Source organism: Hevea brasiliensis, chromosome 10, assembly GCF_030052815.1.
Source record: "Hevea brasiliensis isolate MT/VB/25A 57/8 chromosome 10, ASM3005281v1, whole genome shotgun sequence".
Lineage (NCBI taxonomy): Eukaryota > Viridiplantae > Streptophyta > Magnoliopsida > Malpighiales > Euphorbiaceae > Hevea > Hevea brasiliensis.
The window spans coordinates 5,738,297-5,756,134 of NC_079502.1; the positions used below are offsets into that span (position 1 = coordinate 5,738,297).

General features: G+C 37.3%; 2 pseudogenes; one reads left to right on the plus strand and one right to left on the minus strand.

The window, feature by feature from the left end:
• Nucleotides 1-432: 432 nt before the first annotated feature.
• On the plus strand, nucleotides 433-6,488 carry LOC110635316 (11S globulin seed storage protein 2-like; annotated as a pseudogene).
• A 509-nt stretch (nucleotides 6,489-6,997) lies between these two features.
• Nucleotides 6,998-17,201, minus strand: LOC110635315 (mitochondrial import inner membrane translocase subunit TIM44-2-like; annotated as a pseudogene).
• Nucleotides 17,202-17,838: the final 637 nt, after the last annotated feature.

The following is a 17,838-nucleotide window of genomic DNA, read 5'->3' on the forward strand; positions in this document are numbered from 1 at the left end:
TCACCAAAAGTTTCTCACAAATATACCAACATGCATAAAAAAAAAAATTACATTATTTTCAGAATAATAAACATATTATCACTCAAGCATTTCATATATTGCATGTTAAAAATTATTAAACAATCAAAATAAATACCTGAATATAATTTTTTTTTCAAATTTCTTCTTTTTCTCTTTGTGATCTACCACTGCACCTATCTCCTCCTTCTTGCTCCACCCGGCTATAAGCTGCTCCACTAAAATGAGATAATGGCATAAATGAGGAATGAACGAGCGCTTTGAGGGCTGTAAGCTGCTTCTTGGAAAAATTTTGATCGCGTAAGAGACGGATGCCGTAAATGAGAGTGCAGGGGGAGATAAAGGGAGTGGGATGAACTCTGGACACGAATAAAAATAGCGTCCCACTTGTTTTCCGCCAACGGCTCACTAGAGATGGCACTTTGGACGGGACTAGAGATTCGCCACGAAATGTACACAGGACGTTAATTATATTCGCGTCCCAAGCTCTTGCCAATTGATGCGACTGCACAATCAAACACACAGGATGCTAATAAAACTAGCGTCCTGCACCCTGCTTTTCAATGGGACGTAATATTCCATCTATAGCACCTGCAGTACCTGCAGGGGTGGCGTGCGGCCGCATCAGGACGCTAATATTAATAGCGTTTGGAGTTGGTACGCTATTTTGAATAGCGTCCCAGGCGCTGACCGGTTACCACCACCCCCTCTTCGTAATTAATCGCATTCTTAACCCATTTTAGTATTTTTTCTTTCCAAGTTACCCTTGTACGGTCATTCACCCAAACAATGATGGGAATGAGGATCTGGTCGCCCTCTCCGTTCTTGATCTTAGCAACAATAATAACCAGCTTGACCAAAACCTTAGGGTACTAATCAACTATCGCCATAACATATATAATCGCTTTCTTTATTCTCCTTAGTCCTGACTTCAAAATTGAAGTCTTGCAACTCTAACCGGTGCTTATGATATTCATTGTTGAAGGGATTTATGCTGGCAGGAGGCCAATCCAGGCAAGGACGAGAGAGATGTGATGAGAGATGCCAAGGATCTCGAAGGTCTCCAAGTGTTGAGGACACCTTCTAGAATGTTTTCAGTGCGATGGACGAGCAACCGTTGGCAGAGTCCTTAAACATTCCGATGGAACTTGCAAGGAAATGAAGGAGTGGCAGGGAAACAATCGTCAAGTGTGACCAACAAATGCGAATCGTTAGTCCCAATGAGGAGGAACGAGAGGAGTACAGGCACCACAGGAACATGGAGAAGGAGAATGGGGTTGAAGAAACCATGTGCAATATGTAAATCAAATACAACATTGACATCAGGAGAGAAGCTGATCTTGACACTAGGCAAGCTGGAAGAATTCAACTTGTAAATGCACAGAAGTTTCCCATCCTTCAACACCTGGAAATGAGTACTGAGCGAGGCCATTTCATGCCAGTAATAATCTATCAATCAATCAATTTTTTTTTATTGATTGAATTTTGTATGGAGTTTGAACTCCATGATAGAGTATATCTCATGTAGATAATCATATATTTATCTTCATGTATTTATCCTCATGTATTTATCCTTGTAACAAACTCCAACTGTGTAACAACTAGATGAGGTTGGGTATAGGTCTGCCACCTCCACAGTCCGTGTATATATATTATCATTTAACAACAGTAAATGGTAAGGTTGATCTATACTTTACATGGTATCAGAGCCATCTGACCATGGTAGACTTTTCTTCTTCTCAAGCTTTAGTTTCTAGCACCAATACTGTTATCTCCTCTCTTTCTACACCACCGAATGTTGCTCAGTTCATCTCTGCGAAATTAAATTCCTTAAACTATGTCCTTTGGAAAGCACAGTTGGTGCCATTACTGCATGGGTACAATTTGTCTCATTATATCTCTGACACTACCACTCCGCCAGCCCAATTTCTTGAAGATAATAAGCCTAATCCTGAGTATGATCTCTGGTTTCGGCAAAACCAAATGGTCCTGAGTTGGTTGTTCTCCTCTGTTTCTGATATTATTCTACCACAAATTGTTGGCAGTACGACTACAAAGGCAGCCTGGACGAAACTTGCATCCATATATTCCGCTGGTTCTAGAACTCAAATTCTTCAATTTCGGAAATAGCTCAAGCATTTATCTCGGGGCATTGATTCGATTGATAGTTACATGCGGTGAGCCAGGATACTAGCCGATCAGCTCGTAGCTCTTCAAGCACCTGTGTCTGATGACACTCTAGTTAATGACATTCTTGAAGGGTTAGGCAGTGAGTACTGTCCCTTTATTCGGGCCATTGAGGCTCGGAATCTTCCAATTGAATATGATGATCTTTATGAATTGTTGTTGAGTGAAGAAACTCAACTAAAAATGGAGGCACTAGCTGTATCCTCTCTAATTCCACCATCAGCACATGTGGCCACAAAGACACCACATCAACATGGTGGTAGGTCTCAAGCTCATGGTCAAAGCAATAAGCCACCTTATGGTACCAACTCTTCCTCTACTGCACAAGTGTCACCTAATATTATTTGTCACAATTGTCGTGGTCATGGCCACATTGCAAGGTAGTGTCCTTCGCCAAAGCTCCGTCATAATAGCAACACTGTACAAACTAAGCCAACCACATACCTAGCCTCATCATCTAACAATCCTTCCATGGCTCAATGGACAGTTGACTCTGGCGCTAACCATCATCTCACTAATGAAACGGGGAATGTTTCCAATCTCACTCCTTATCAGGGCTCTGACGAAATTCTTGTTGGAAATGGTAATACCCTCCCTATTACCCACACTGGTACATCACGAATTTCACTTAATAATCGTTCTTTTACTCTTCATAATATTCTTTGTTCACCTACTATCACTCGCAATTTACTTTCTGTTCACTCTTTTACTTCACATAATAATGTCTCAATTGAGTTTTTCCCTGATCTGTTTGTCATCAAGGATATCCCCACGAGGCAGGTCTTATACACAGGCTGGAGTAATGGGGGCCTTTATACCATGCTGCTTTTCTTTGACTCCTATCAAGCCTGAAGCACACATTGTGGAACTTAGCACATGGCATGCACGTCTCGGTCATGCTAATGATCGTGTTCTGTCCAGTCAGAGTCTTTCTTTTGTTAAGAATAAGTCCTTCATTGTTCCGTGTCATGCTTGTAATGTCAGTAAAATTCATAAGTTGCCATTTGTCAATTCAGTTTCTGTTATCAATAAACCACTTGAATTGATTTGTTCAGACGTTTGGGGCCCAACACCTATTGTATATGTGTATGGATTTCATTACTATGTTATCTTTTTTGATCACCATAGTAAATATACCTGGATCTATTGTATGCAGAGAAAGTCTGATGTTCTCAATATTTTTATCCAATTTAAACACTTGGTTGAAAAATATTTTGCTCTTCCCATCAAATGTTTTCAGGCTGATTGGGGAGGAGAGTACCAAGCACTTACCAATTATTTGCGTGAACATGGAATTAGCCAACACATCTCTTGTCCCCATACCCCTAAACAAAATGGCTGTGCAGAAAGAAAGCACAGACATATCGTTGAAACAGGTCGTGCTTTACTTACTCATGCCTCTATTCCTTTGCATTATTGGACTTATGCATTTGAGTGTGATGTTTATACACTTAACAGATTACCTTTTGACCAAACCAAGCCTTTTTCTCCATTTGACCTATTATTTCGTAGCCCTCCAAATTATAACGATATGCGCATTTTTGGTAGTCTCTGCTACCCAAGGCTTAAGCCCTATTCTCCTCATAAGGTGGCACCTCACTCTACCCAATGTGTCTTTCTTGGTTACAGTAAGGTTCATAAAGGGTATTACTGTTTAAATTTATCTACTAAAAAAATTCTTGTCTCACGCCATGTTATTTTCCATGAACAGATTTTTCCATTCAAAAGTGTTGATGATGCTAGTGCCAATAAATCAACTACGTTCACTACTGCTCCATTTGCACCTCTTCCACCTCTTTTGTTGACGCCACAACCTGTAACTGTATCACTATCTCCTCAAGATGGTATACTTAGTCCTCCACCAGCTCACTTATCTCTATAGCCCACTGATGCAGTATCCACCCCAACTCCAATGACACATAGTCCCTTGGCCCACCCTCAGCATAATCACATCACACCATGTGCATCCACTCTCCCACATAGCCCACCTACTTCCACTCAACCTCATGATACTTCCATATATGCTAATACTCAAAGCCCACACTCACCTAGTCATCTCCACTCACCTCATCAACAAGGTCTCACCAACTCCCATAATCAACCATCTATTCCACTTAAACTCATCCAATGGTGACGCGATCTCAAACAGGGAATCTTAAACCAAAGATCTTTGCCACTACTATAGTTGCCCAAGTTGTTCCTACATGCTATTCCCAGGCTATGAAATCTGAACAATGGCATGATGCAATGCAGTCTGAAATAAATGCTCTAATTCAAACGGGTATGTGGGAATTGGTATCACGAGAAGATGCCCAGAATATTATTGGTTGCAAATGGGTCTTCCGCATCAAACATAGACCAGATGGATCCATTGAAAAGTACAAAGCTCGATTAGTTGCTAAGGGCTACCATCAAAGGCTAGGCATTGACTTCTTTGAGACTTTTTCTCCGGTGGTAAAGCCTACTACTATTAGAATTATTTTGTCTTATGCAGTTACACAGGGGTGGAATATCAAGCAATTAGATGTTTCATCGTTCTCTGTATGGCCTTCATCAAGCTCCACGTCAATGGTACAAGTGCTTATCTAATGCACTTCTTAAAAATGGTTTTAAGTCATCTGCTGCAGATACACCCTTATTTTCATATACGAATGGTGGGAGACAAGCTTTCTGTCTTATTTATGTGGATGATATCATCCTAACTGGGAGTGATAATACTCATTTACAGCACCTTGTTGCATCTATGCAACAAGAGTTTCAATTAAAAGATTCGGGTTCATTAGACTATTTCTTGGGTATTAAAGCTCATCATACAAAAATGGGTTTATTAATTACACAAACAAAGTACATTGAGGATTTGTTACACAAAGCCAATATGACCACATGCAAAAGCTTATCTACACCAGCCACACCGAACGAGAAATTACAAGCAACTGGTGTTGAATCTGCACCTAATATCACTCTTTACTGCACCATAGTTGGTGCTTTGCAATATTTGAATATCACCAGACCCGACATTGCCTTCTCGGTCGACAAAGCTTCTCAATATGTTCATTCTCCCAAACTGCAGCATTGGGTTGCAGTAAAACGTATTTTACGTTATTAGAAGGGCACACAACGGTATGGGCTGCTCCTTACTCCTTCTTCTTATCTTGATATTCATGCGTATAGTGATGCGGATTGGGCATCCAATCTGGATGATAGAAAATCAACATGTGGCTATGCAATATCTATGGGGAATAATCTAATTTCATGGCAGTCTAAGAAACAACCTACGGTAGCGTGTTCATCTACCGAAGCAGAATATCGCTCCATTGGTGCTGCAACTGCTGAATTAACTTGGATTCAAACTCTGCTTCGTGAGTTGTCTATTTTATCTCCACAAATTCCTACTCTGTGGTGTGATAATGTAGGTGCCACCTACCCCATAGCTAATCCCATCTTCCATTCCCGCATGAAACACGTTGAAGTGGACTATCATTTTGTGAGAGACAAGGTGGCTAATAAAGACCTGCAAGTTCGCTACATATCTTCTAAGGATCAAGTTGCAGATGTGCTAACCAAGCGTCTTCCAAGCAGTAGACATGCTGATTTGTGGATGAGACTCACAATTCTAACCTCACCTGGTTAGATTTGCAGGGCGGTGATAAAGTATATCTCGTGTAGATAATTATATATTTATCCTCATGTATTTATCCTTGTAACAAACTCCAACTATGTAACAACTAGATGAGGTTGGGTATAGGTGTGCCACCTCCACAGTCCATGTATATATATTATCATTTAACAACGGTAAATGATAAGGTTCATCTATACTTTACACTCCAAACCTCACTTTTTTTTCTCTCTAAAAAGTAAGATCAATCTAATATTTTTGGATGCTACAAATGTTGCAGAATGCAATGCACTAGCCACACTGGTCCATGACAGACCAAAGGGTGGTGTATGCTCTTCGGGGCGAAATACATGTACAAATAGTGGATGACAAAGGAAATATGGTAATGGATGAAATGGTTAAAGAAGGCGACATGTTTGTGATCCCTCAATTCTATGCTTGTGTTGCAAGAGCAGGAAGCAACGGATTCGAGTACATTGCTTTCAAAACATGTGGGGAACCAAGGAAGAGCCCCATGGCTGGTTACACATCAGTGATGAGGGCCAAGCCCGTCGATGTTGTCACCAATTCCTACAACGACATGTCTCGAGACGAAGCTTTACGAGTGAAAATGAGTAGAGATCCTCAATCCATGCTGTTTTCGCCCACCAGGAGATCCATGGACTGATCTTGAATAGAATTTTCTTCAAGTACTTTGCTGCTGTTGGTCAACAGGGCCACTAATTACAAATCCTTCTTGTAAATTTAGAGAAGGATCCGTTTCTGCGTGGAGTAAATTTGTAGAGTAAAATGTCAACCTCTTGGCAGTTATAAACAATAAAATAAAATGTGGCCTTGTTTTGTTTTGATGATTAGAGGAATTATAAGCTCTGGTGGAAAATCATTGCAACTCTTACTTCATCATCAAATTTACCGACCCAACACAGACATGTTTGGGAAGAGCATCCCATATCTAATAGCAAATTGTAGCCAAGACTAACAATTTTCTACCAGTTCTTGTGAATCCTCCCTCGTGTCGTAATTCATGCTAAATAGATTTATGCAAGAAAATTCAGAAGAATTACGTGGACACATCACCTAGATTAATCCGCATAATTGCATTTGAACCATATGCTAATATTTTAAGAAAATTAAATTTGTCATTCCAAATAGCAGCAGCTATTTCTAAGAATTTTGATCAATTGAACAAGAAATATCAACCATATATAAACAGGCAAAGTACCCAATTTCCTTATTCTATCAATTTAACAAATATCAACCAAAGATTTCCCTGGAGCACAAAATTCAGAGAAGCACCAAGAACAAAAGAACTAAACAAAATGACAGGCAAAATTACAAGAGGATTTTCTAATTTTTTACATCATCTGTCAGTTGATTGTGAAAATGAAGCCTAGATGAGGGCTTGGATACCAAGTTGCTGCATCTCTCTTAGCTTCCATATTGGGTAGATAGCACCTTCTCCAAGCTCTTCTGGATCTAGTTGTTGCATAGCCCATGCATAGTAGACAGTGTGGATTGTATCCTAGACGACCCAAAATTCTCAGAACACATTGAAAATCTATATGGAAACGATAAAAGGAGCAAGTATGTAGCCATTATTTAAACCGCTATGAGAAAGTTATACTCGAAAAGTAACAAGGTACAAATAGAGCACAAGGTTATTGAGCTTATGATTCCCAATTTGTAAAATTAGCCCCCAGTTTAGCACTAATGGCTTACTAGGGAAAAATACATTTTCAAGGCATCACTTGCTCTTCACAACTGTATCAGATTAATAGATTAGAAATATCAATTGTGTTGTGCCATCAATTTAGTAAACTCCCGTCTGAAATTGTTAGCAACGCCATCTGTTGAACAGTTTCCTAATCTCGTAAGATTTATCCAAAGATTAGCGTCAATGTAGCAAGCTAAGATGGCAGCCTATGCAGGTTTTGCTTAAAGGTATTTAACCTGCTCAATTCCACATTTGGAAATTATGTGGGCAGTGTTTGGAAGTGTTGAAATTGTTTAGGAGATAGTTCAAGACATTATACTTTGCCCCCTTCTGTTATTGCACCATTTTGATCATGCACACAGCGGACTTGCTGTGATTGGAACTGCAATTATTTCCGAGATACAGAGACATCAATTACCAGAGTTTTTTGAAACATTCAACCAAATAATAAGGAAAAGAAAATGAAAAGGAAAAGATAATGCATACCGCTACAATAATTATTGGGAAGGTTCCCATCATTTTGGTCTCTCTTACTTCCACCTCTGATATATGTAGAATCTGCACCGAGACAAAAACATGCGTAAGTTAGCATCAACCATACATCTTTGATTCTAGACTACATTAACCATGTTATATAAAAACCAAATATAAAATAATTCCAGTCTGCACACTTATGTCTGTCATAGCGAGTAGGACCATAGCGATATATCTTACACTTCCATAAAGTGCATGTAGCATGTCAAAAAGCATGGCTATTTTATATCTCATACAAATTGTAAGTGCAAAATTATCCACCATTATTGAAAAATGTGCACAAAATATGTATTCATCAGTGTGACTGAATATGTGGGTGTATCACCACATTCTAACACATTTTTATTCTTCCAGCTCTAATGAGAGAAATTGTACAGTCAATCATAATGAGAGCAGTCTGCTTGGAAGAATAACAATATAATAAATACTACTAAACATAACAACTTATTTGACAAAATGTTTTAGAAGGATAAGTAGACACAAGGGGATTATAACCCATATGACATGCAACCTCAAATACACAACAGACTTCTTTTGTCTTGAAAAGTAGAAGATACAGATGACATGAACGGATTCAGCAAATAGCAATCATCATAATGTTGAGTTGTGGCTCATATTTGTTAGAGGGAACTAAGACCACTGGCAAGGGAAAGAGAATTGAACTTAAGGCCCTGCAGTAAGTATTGTGTTCATTTTTTGGGGCTCTTTTATTATTAGGGGTGATTATGTAAATCCCATTTACATTAGAAGTATAAGAATAAGGTCAATATAAATAGGACTGAAATATTCTCCTATAAATAGTGAACCAAAAAAGAAAAAAAGAAAGCAGGCAATTGACCCCAGATGCAGGCACACTTGCCAAATCATGAAAAATTCTTCTGTTTGTTTTCCCTCTATTTTATTTTCTAATATGAACGCGCGCGCGCGCTTGTGTCTGTTCAAGTGTGTTTTCCGCCAACACATAAGGGTTAGAAAAAAGACATTGCTTTCATCCATACGAAGTGAATACTAATTATGAAATACTGATCAACTATGATGACAACGTAGCTAAAGCACTGCAAATCCTCTCAAACAAAGACAAATAAATGCACTGAAAACACCAAGGCAGAGTTCTTCCCTTGTTATCAAAAAATATACCATGGCTCTGAAAAGCCTTCTGCTCTGCCTCACACAGAGTAATGACTTCAGGGCAGCAGTACTTCTTCAAAGTTTCTAAGTCTCCCTGTACAAACAAAACATTTGTGTTCACAAATAGAAGATATGAATGACTCAAATGGGCACCACTCAAAATGATATCTCCATGATAAAAACAATAAGTAAAAGCATAAAAAGAGAGGGGAAGAAGAACAGAGAACTCACAAATAAACCCCAGAGTTACCTTTATATAAGCATTAATGACAGGTCTAACAGCTTCCTGAACTTCAGCCACAAAATCCATCAAAGAGAATGATCTGATGCATACAAATACACATAAGGAAAAGGGGAAATGAGGAAAAGAAAGAATTTTTCGTGTTGGGGGGGAATTCTTAAAATATATATATATATGGTTGTACGGATCTCAATGCCATATTTCCTTCAATGATGCAGCAGCATCTGTTTCTTGAAAGATAGTATCACTAACACTGTCACAAAAAAAAAATTGTTACCTATGTAACTCTTTAGGAATTCATGTGACATAAGAGTGTGCGCGTGAGAGAGAGAGAGAGAGAGAGAGAGTGAGAGAGAGAGGGGTGATGTGGTGGCATACTCCTGAATTTTGTGAACAATAGGATTATCACTGGTCTCCCATCTTTCCTGCATGTCCTGTGCAATCTGTGAATCCCAGCCAAGACAGAAGTTAAAACACAGATCAAGAGGAACATAATGCATTATTGCCCAACCTAGAGATAGACAATGGATCATATCTCTTGTCTCTTTGTTACAACAGGCTTACTAAAGCCAACAAAACGCTTGAATAAAGGATGACCTTGCATCTGGTTTAGAAGAAGAAATTCATTCAACATAAGACGCAAGACAAATATGATAAACACTTTTTCTTTTATATTTCTTATCCTGACACCAAGTGGCGTATTAACAATCACACATAAACTTACCTTTTCTCCAAATGTTTCTCACTTTTTACTCCATTGAGACTGCTTTGAGGGGAGAACAACAATGTCTGTTCTTGTGCTCATTTCACCTTTGAAGGAAGGAGGGGGGGTATATTCCAGGTGTTTTCTCCTATTAGGATTACCATATAAGTCATCCTTCACAACATCATACCCCTTCTTAACAAAGTCAGTAACCTTTGCTTCCTTCAATCTCTGGAAGGCCAAAGATACCTTTGAGGAAGGTATACTTGACTTAAATTTTCCAAAAAATGTTTCTGCATCATCCCTAGTCCCGGTTTGTTTGTATGTCTCTTTACCTGAAGAGGCCTTCCTATCATCTTTTACATCAGCACCATCTTTATCTGAAGTGCCAACTGACTCAGAAGATTCTTCCTTCCCAATTTTAAAAGTTTCTTTGACCTGAAGCACACAGTGCAATAAACAATTAATGCTGATAATCAATTCAAAGCATTAAGCAGCAACTCTCCAAAAGGATTATCAATCCAAACAGCAAGCAAACCTCTTCTTTTGCAGCCGAAATATTCTCCTTAACATTGGCAGAAACCTTCAAACAACACAAAAACCAATAAATCATATTCTACAAATGACTATGCTATTTTAAACTCATGATAAGAAAATTGATACCATCAAGTAAAACTAGATTTAGAAATTATTTTGATTTAGTTGTTACTTATGAAATTAAGATCTTTAATTCAAATTTCTATTACAATTAGAAAGTTTATATTTCAATTTATGAATTCTATTATTATTTAGGAATATTTAAAAAGTCTTATTGGATTTAGTAATTTCCTAGCTAGTATTGGTTTGATATTCCTAGTTAGATTGATTTAGTATTTTCTTATTTTGAGATTCCTAATCCTATAATAATAGGACTAGTTATTAGTCAATAAATACTTGTATAATTTAAGTTTTTTTTTTTTTAAAAAAAAAGCTTATTGTTATTGATATTGACAATTGAGAAATAATAGAAAATTTGGGAGTTATTTATTTTCCCCTTTGAATGTTCTCTGTGTTCTACATCAAAAAAGTTATAAGCAAAAGTGTGGATGATAAATAATTAACAAAAAGAACCATTCATCTAAAATTATAGGGACTTTCACCTCAACCAGCATCAAAGACTTAGAATTTTGAGGCACATGCATATGTGCTAGTACAAAGGAAGAAAGGATAATGACAGAAACGAGAATATCCCAGATAAATTAACTACGGAACATAACTGTTGGCAAGCATGTTAGTTTACAAGATAGAATAAAACTTCGCGCAGAAGCCGACGCAGTTGTCAAAGTGCTATCTTTACATCACATGGGATGCAAAGCAATAAAATGGGGGCAAAATGCATGTGTTTTCTGAGCATTTTATTCTGTATTTCGTGTTCCATATATAAGGATACTATAATAGAACATATCGAAGATTGATGGAGCAAACTAAGAATTAACAGAGAAAGAGAAGAATATTTCAGTGTATTATATTTTTTTTATTAACTGCAAAAGAGCTTAAATACAGCTCAAAATATAACAGAAATTCATATATTTCAGCTCAACCATGGAACATGCCTCCATGTTTAACAACTTAGCTAGAAAAATGGAAATAATGACTAAAATGCAGTAGAATAAGTCAATTAATAAAAAACATAACAGAAAAAAGAAAACTACAGCAACTAAATAGGAAGTGCAGCAGCTAAGTCAACTTCTTAACACTCCTCCTTGGCTTTGATGCTGCAAACTCCAAGTTTTTCCCTTAGAAATTCAAATTTGCTTCTTTCCAAAGGTTTGGTAAAGATGTCTGCAACATTGTCATCAGTTTTGCAATATTTCAGAACAACAGAACCTTCTTTCTGCACATCTCTAAGGAAAAACAATTTGATATTAAAGTGCTTCGTTTTTCCATGAAAAACGGGATTGTTTGAGATTGCTATCGCTGCTTGATTATCCACAAACGCATCTGTGCCTTCATTTTGCTTCAGGTTCAGATCAAATAGCACCTTTTTGAGCCATAAAGCTTGATTTGCGGCGGTATGACAATAAACTACCTTACGCGATCGATTGTGCAACAACTTCTTGTTTTTTACAACACCAAGAGAACATTCCTGACCCCAGATTAAAACAATAGCCTGAAGTACTCTTCATATCATCAGAACCACCATGATCACTATCAGAATAGCCTTGCACAACATGAATCTGACTAGCACAAAACTTGATTCCATGCTTCAATGTTCCTTTCACATATCTTAGAACTCTCTTAGCAGCAGAAAAATGAGTTTCACTATCACAATTCGTAAATCTAGATAGCAGACTCACAGAGTGTAAGATGTCAGGTCTTGTGGCTGTTAAGTACATCAAACAACCCACTAGACTTCTGTAAAGAGTTTCATCAACCTTTTCCGCTACATCTTCCTTGCTGAGCTTTACATTTTTACCCATAGGAGTTGTAGCAATCTTGCACTCATCCATTCTGAATTTCTTCATAATTTCTTTGGCATACTTCTACAGTTGATTGTGCAACAACTTCTTGTTTTTTACAACACCAAGAGAACATTCCTGACCCCAGATTAAAACAATAGCCTGAAGTACTCTTCATATCATCAGAACCACCATGATCACTATCAGAATAGCCTTGCAGAACATGAATCTGACTAGCACAAAACTTGATTCCATGCTTCAATGTTCCTTTCACATATCTTAGAACTCTCTTAGCAGCAGAAAAATGAGTTTCAGTAGCACAATTCGTAAATCTAGATAGCAGACTCACAGAGTGTAAGATGTCAGGTCTTGTGGCTGTTAAGTACATCAAACAACCCACTAGACTTCTGTAAAGAGTTTCATCAACCTTTTCCGCTACATCTTCCTTGCTGAGCTTTACATTTTTACCCATAGGAGTTGTAGCAATCTTGCACTCATCCATTCTGAATTTCTTCAGAATTTCTTTGGCATATTTGGTTTGGCAAATGAACACCTCTTTCTCCTTTTGTTGAACCTCCATTCCAAGAAAATATGCCATTTCTCCCAAGTCAGTCATCTCAAATGTCTGTTGCATATCTTTCTTGAATTTGTTTACAAGTTCCAAGTTGCTTCCTGTAACAAGTAAGTCATCCACATACAGGGAAACAACAATAAAATTGATCTCATCACCTTTAATGTAGAGGGTAGCTTCATTGAGACTTTTTTTGAATCCTAACTGCATCAAATGCTCATCAATTCTGCTATACCAGGCCCTTGGTGCCTGTTTCAAGCCGTATAATGCTTTTTTGAGCAAATACACATCTTCTTCTTGCTCTTTCACAACAAACCCCTCAGGTTGTTCAACGTAAATCTCCTCCTCAAGAAGACCATTTAGAAACGCTGACTTTACATCTAACTGGTACACTTTCCAACCCTTTTGAGCAGCAATGGCCAACAGCAATCTGATTGTTTCAATTCTGGCAACAGGAGCAAATGTGTCAGAAAAATCAACACTAGGGATTTGGGCATAACCTTTCACAACAAGCCTTGCTTTATGCTTGTTTATAGAGCCATCTTCGTTGAGCTTTGTTCTAAATACCCACTTTACTCCAATCACCTTTCTATCATCAGGTCTTTTTACCAGCTGCCACGTTTTATTTTTTTCAATCATGCTTAACTCCTCCTTCATTGCAGCTACCCATTTTGGATCTCTTTTTGCCTCCTGAAAATTTTCTGGTTCCAGAACTGCAACGTTGCACTTTTGATAGATTTCCGAAAGTGATCTTGTACCTCTGATAGGTTCATCATCAACCAAATCGGATTCGGACAACTCTAGCAATTTTAAATCTTGACTTGGAATTGTACCAGCCTGATCTCCTTTCCAATTCCACTTAGCATCTTCCATAAAATGCACATCTTTGCTTATCAGAATTTTTCTCGTATTAGGTTGAAAAACTCTATAAGCCTTCGAAACTGAGCTGTATCCGACAAAGATTCCAGCTTCAGCTTTTCTGTTGAGCTTGTCTCTTTTGATCTGAGGCACATAAGTGAAACACAAGCAGCCAAACACTTTTAAATTTTTTAAAGAAGGTTTGTAACCATACTAAGCCTCAAAAGGTGTCTTCCCATCAACTGCCTTTGTAGGAAGTCTGTTTAGCAGAAACACAGAAGTGTTAGCAGCCTCTGCCCAGTATTCTTTTGGCAACTCTTTCTCATGAAGCAAACACCTGGCCATCTCCATCACTGTACGATTTTTACGTTCACTGACTCCATTTTGTTGAGGAGTATATGGAGCAGTGAGTTGGTGTCCAATTCCAGCCTCTTCACAGAACTCATTAAAAGTTTCAGACGTGTACTCCTTCCCATTATCAGACCTCAACGTCTGAATTTTGCAGCCACTTTGTGTTTCAATCCAATTCTTGAATTTCCAGAACACACCAGCCACTTCTGATTTGAACCTGAGAAAATATATCCAGCACATTCTGTTATAATCATCAATGAAAAGCAGATAATACTTACTCCCATTAAGTGAAGGAGTTTTATGTGGACCAGCCACATCAGTATGAATCAACTGAAGCTTTTCTGATGCTCTCCAGGTAGCTTTCTTGAAAGGAAGCCTTGATTGCTTTCCATATTAGCAAGCCTTGCATTCTGGCAGTTCAACTTCAAAATTAGGCAAACCTTGAACAAGTTCATTCTTTTGCATATTCACCACTGCTCTATGATGAAAATGACCCAGCCTTCTATGCCACACTTCTGCATTCACTGTTGTTGCAGAGTAGACTGATTGCTTTGCCTGTAGAGGATCTAGTGCAAAACTCTTCCCTTTCATGCTCACTTTGAACATATCTTCATCTTTTGAGTTTTTTGATTAAGCAATGATTGCCCTCAAAAACCACTTTAAAACCATTTTCAAGAAGCTGGCCAACACTCAGCAAATTTTGGTTAATGTCAGGTACAAATAACACTTCTCGGATAAGCTTTGTACCTTTTGAAGTTTCCACTGCAATTGTGCCTTTCCCTTTCACTGCGATACATTCTCCATTGCCAATCTTCACTTTGGAAATGAATGACGTATCCAGCTTCTTGAATAGATCCCTGTCAAATGTCATGTGATTGGTGCAACCACTGTCAATGAGCCACTTGTCACTTGAATGACTTGCTGCAAGACAGGTAGTTACCAATAGTTGCTCCTCTTCATGATCAGCTACTTGAACAACATTTTTCTGCTGAAGATCAACTTGAGCTACAACCTTCTGAATGTTGCTCTTGCATATTTTCTGATGATGTCCCATTTTCTGGCACTTCTCACATTTCACATCAGGTCTCCTCCAGCATTTTGATGGTGGATGACCCTTTTTGTTGTAGTGCTTACAAGGAGGAAAGTCAGACTTTGATGAATCTGAACCTTCCTTCTTGTTTCCTTTATACTTCCCTTTCCCTCCTTGAATAGTTTGCACCTTTGCAGCCAATGCTCCTTCAACAGAACCTTCACTTCTCATAAGCCTTCTTTGTTCTTGAGCCTGCAAAGCATGTATCAATTCTGACAAGCCAATCTTTGATAGATCCTTAGTATTTTCCAAAGAAGAGATGGTAGCTTCAAATCTTTCAGGGACAGTAACAAGAATTTTTTGAACTATTCTTGTATCAGCAAATTCAGTACCAAATAATCATACCTTGTTTACGATATTGAGAAGTCTATCTGAATACTCTTTAATAGTTTCAGATTCCTTCATTTTCTGCATCTCAAATTCTCTAACCAGATTCAGCACTTGCATTCCTTTGATCTTCTCATTTCCCTCGTACTCCTTCTTGAGATAGTTCCATCTATCAAAGGCTGTTTTCAAGGACATGATTTTGGTGAAAATTGAGGATGAAACTGCAGCAAACAAGCAGTTTTTGGCCTTGGACTTCCTTCCCTTCCTTTCTTTGAAACTCTTCATTTGAGCCATTGTAGGATTGTCGGGTAGTGCAAGCACTTGGTAGTCTTCCTCAACGACCTCCCAAAGATCATTTGCATCCGTGTAAGCCTCCATTACGATTGCCCAAACTTGATAATTTTCTCCATTGAACACGGGAGGTGCAATGGCATTGAAAGGAGTTTCAAGACTCAAGCCTCTATTTTGGTGGAAAAATACACTCAAATTCCTCACAAGTCCCTTAAGAAGGGCTCACGATACGATTTGATGGAGCAAACTAAGAATTATGAGAGAAAAGAAGAATATTTGATGTATTATATTTTTTTATTAATCGCAAATGAGCTTAAATCTGACTCATAATATAATAGAAATTCCTATATTTCAGCTCAACCATGGAACATGCCTCCATGTTTAACAACTTAGCTAGAAAAATGGAAATAATGACTAAAATGCAGTAGAACAAGTCAATTAATAAAAAACATAACAGAAAAAAGAAAACTACAGCAGCTAAATAGGAAGTGCAACAACTAAGTCAACTTCTTAACAAAGATGACCAGATCGAAGATCTATCTGAAAAACACATTTTTTGCTATAGCTTCAGCCTCTTTCCAAACACCATCCACATGCAGGAACAGCTGCTCAGTTGTCTGCTTCATTCTGCATTCGCCATTTCACCATCTCAGGCCCTCCCTTGACATACAAAAGTATGTCTCAGCCTATTAACTAATAAAGCTAAAGTTACAAGGCATGAACATAATAATGACATAAAATTACCTAACTTTCAAGCCATCCTTCACCTCTTTTAGTTCTTCTGCTTTCTCCTTCAGCTCCTTGACTGACTGTTGAAATTCTTGATTTCTACATGCTTACTAGGAGAAGCAAAGAGAGGGAAAAAAACTGAACAAGAAAAAAAGAAAGCCATATAAATACTGGAGAATAAACACTGTTTAAAAAGCCATGAAAATTGAAATGGGATTCTCAGAGGAGAATATATAGAGGCTTCTTTTAAATAGAAAATATAATAATTTTATTAGATAATATTTATATGTATGAGAGCGATACAGAAAATGGAATGATTAATCTCATCCTTTATCAAAGAAAAAGTCTTCTAGTTTACATGTTTCAATAAAATTAGGTAGGCCAATAATACATTTTCCCATCCATAATATTGCTGTTTATTGAAAAAATTTAACTAAAATAAAAAACATAGAAAGAGAATCTATTGAATGCATAGAAAAAGAACATATATATAAGAAGCATTTGACTCCTTCGTCCATTTGGTTCAGGGGATATAGCTTAGTTAATAAAGCTCCACTCTTATAATTGAGTCGTTATGATTATGGGTTGGAAAACAAGATGCCATTTCCTTCACGTGCTTTTGTTGGAGGAAAGTTAGACAAGTCATGTAGCAAAAGCGGGTATTTAAACGTTTACATATTATGATATAAATATATTATATCAATTCGTTATATATGGATGATGAGATTCCATTAATTTAGAATCAATCTCAATAGACTTATTGGTATATATAATGATTTTCATTGTAAAAAATTTTATATATATTCTCATTATCTGAGAAGGAGTTTTTTTTTTCTAGTTATATTTAATTTCAATTAATATAAAATTTTATATAAAGTAATTAATTAAAATAAGAAATTAATAAGTAAAAAAATAAAAAATATTAATATTACTATAAAAGCCGTAAATACATTTAATTTGAAATGTTTTCTACGTTCATATAAATTATTTTTATTATATTAACATGTTTGTAATGGTAAATTTTAAATATACTATAGTAAAC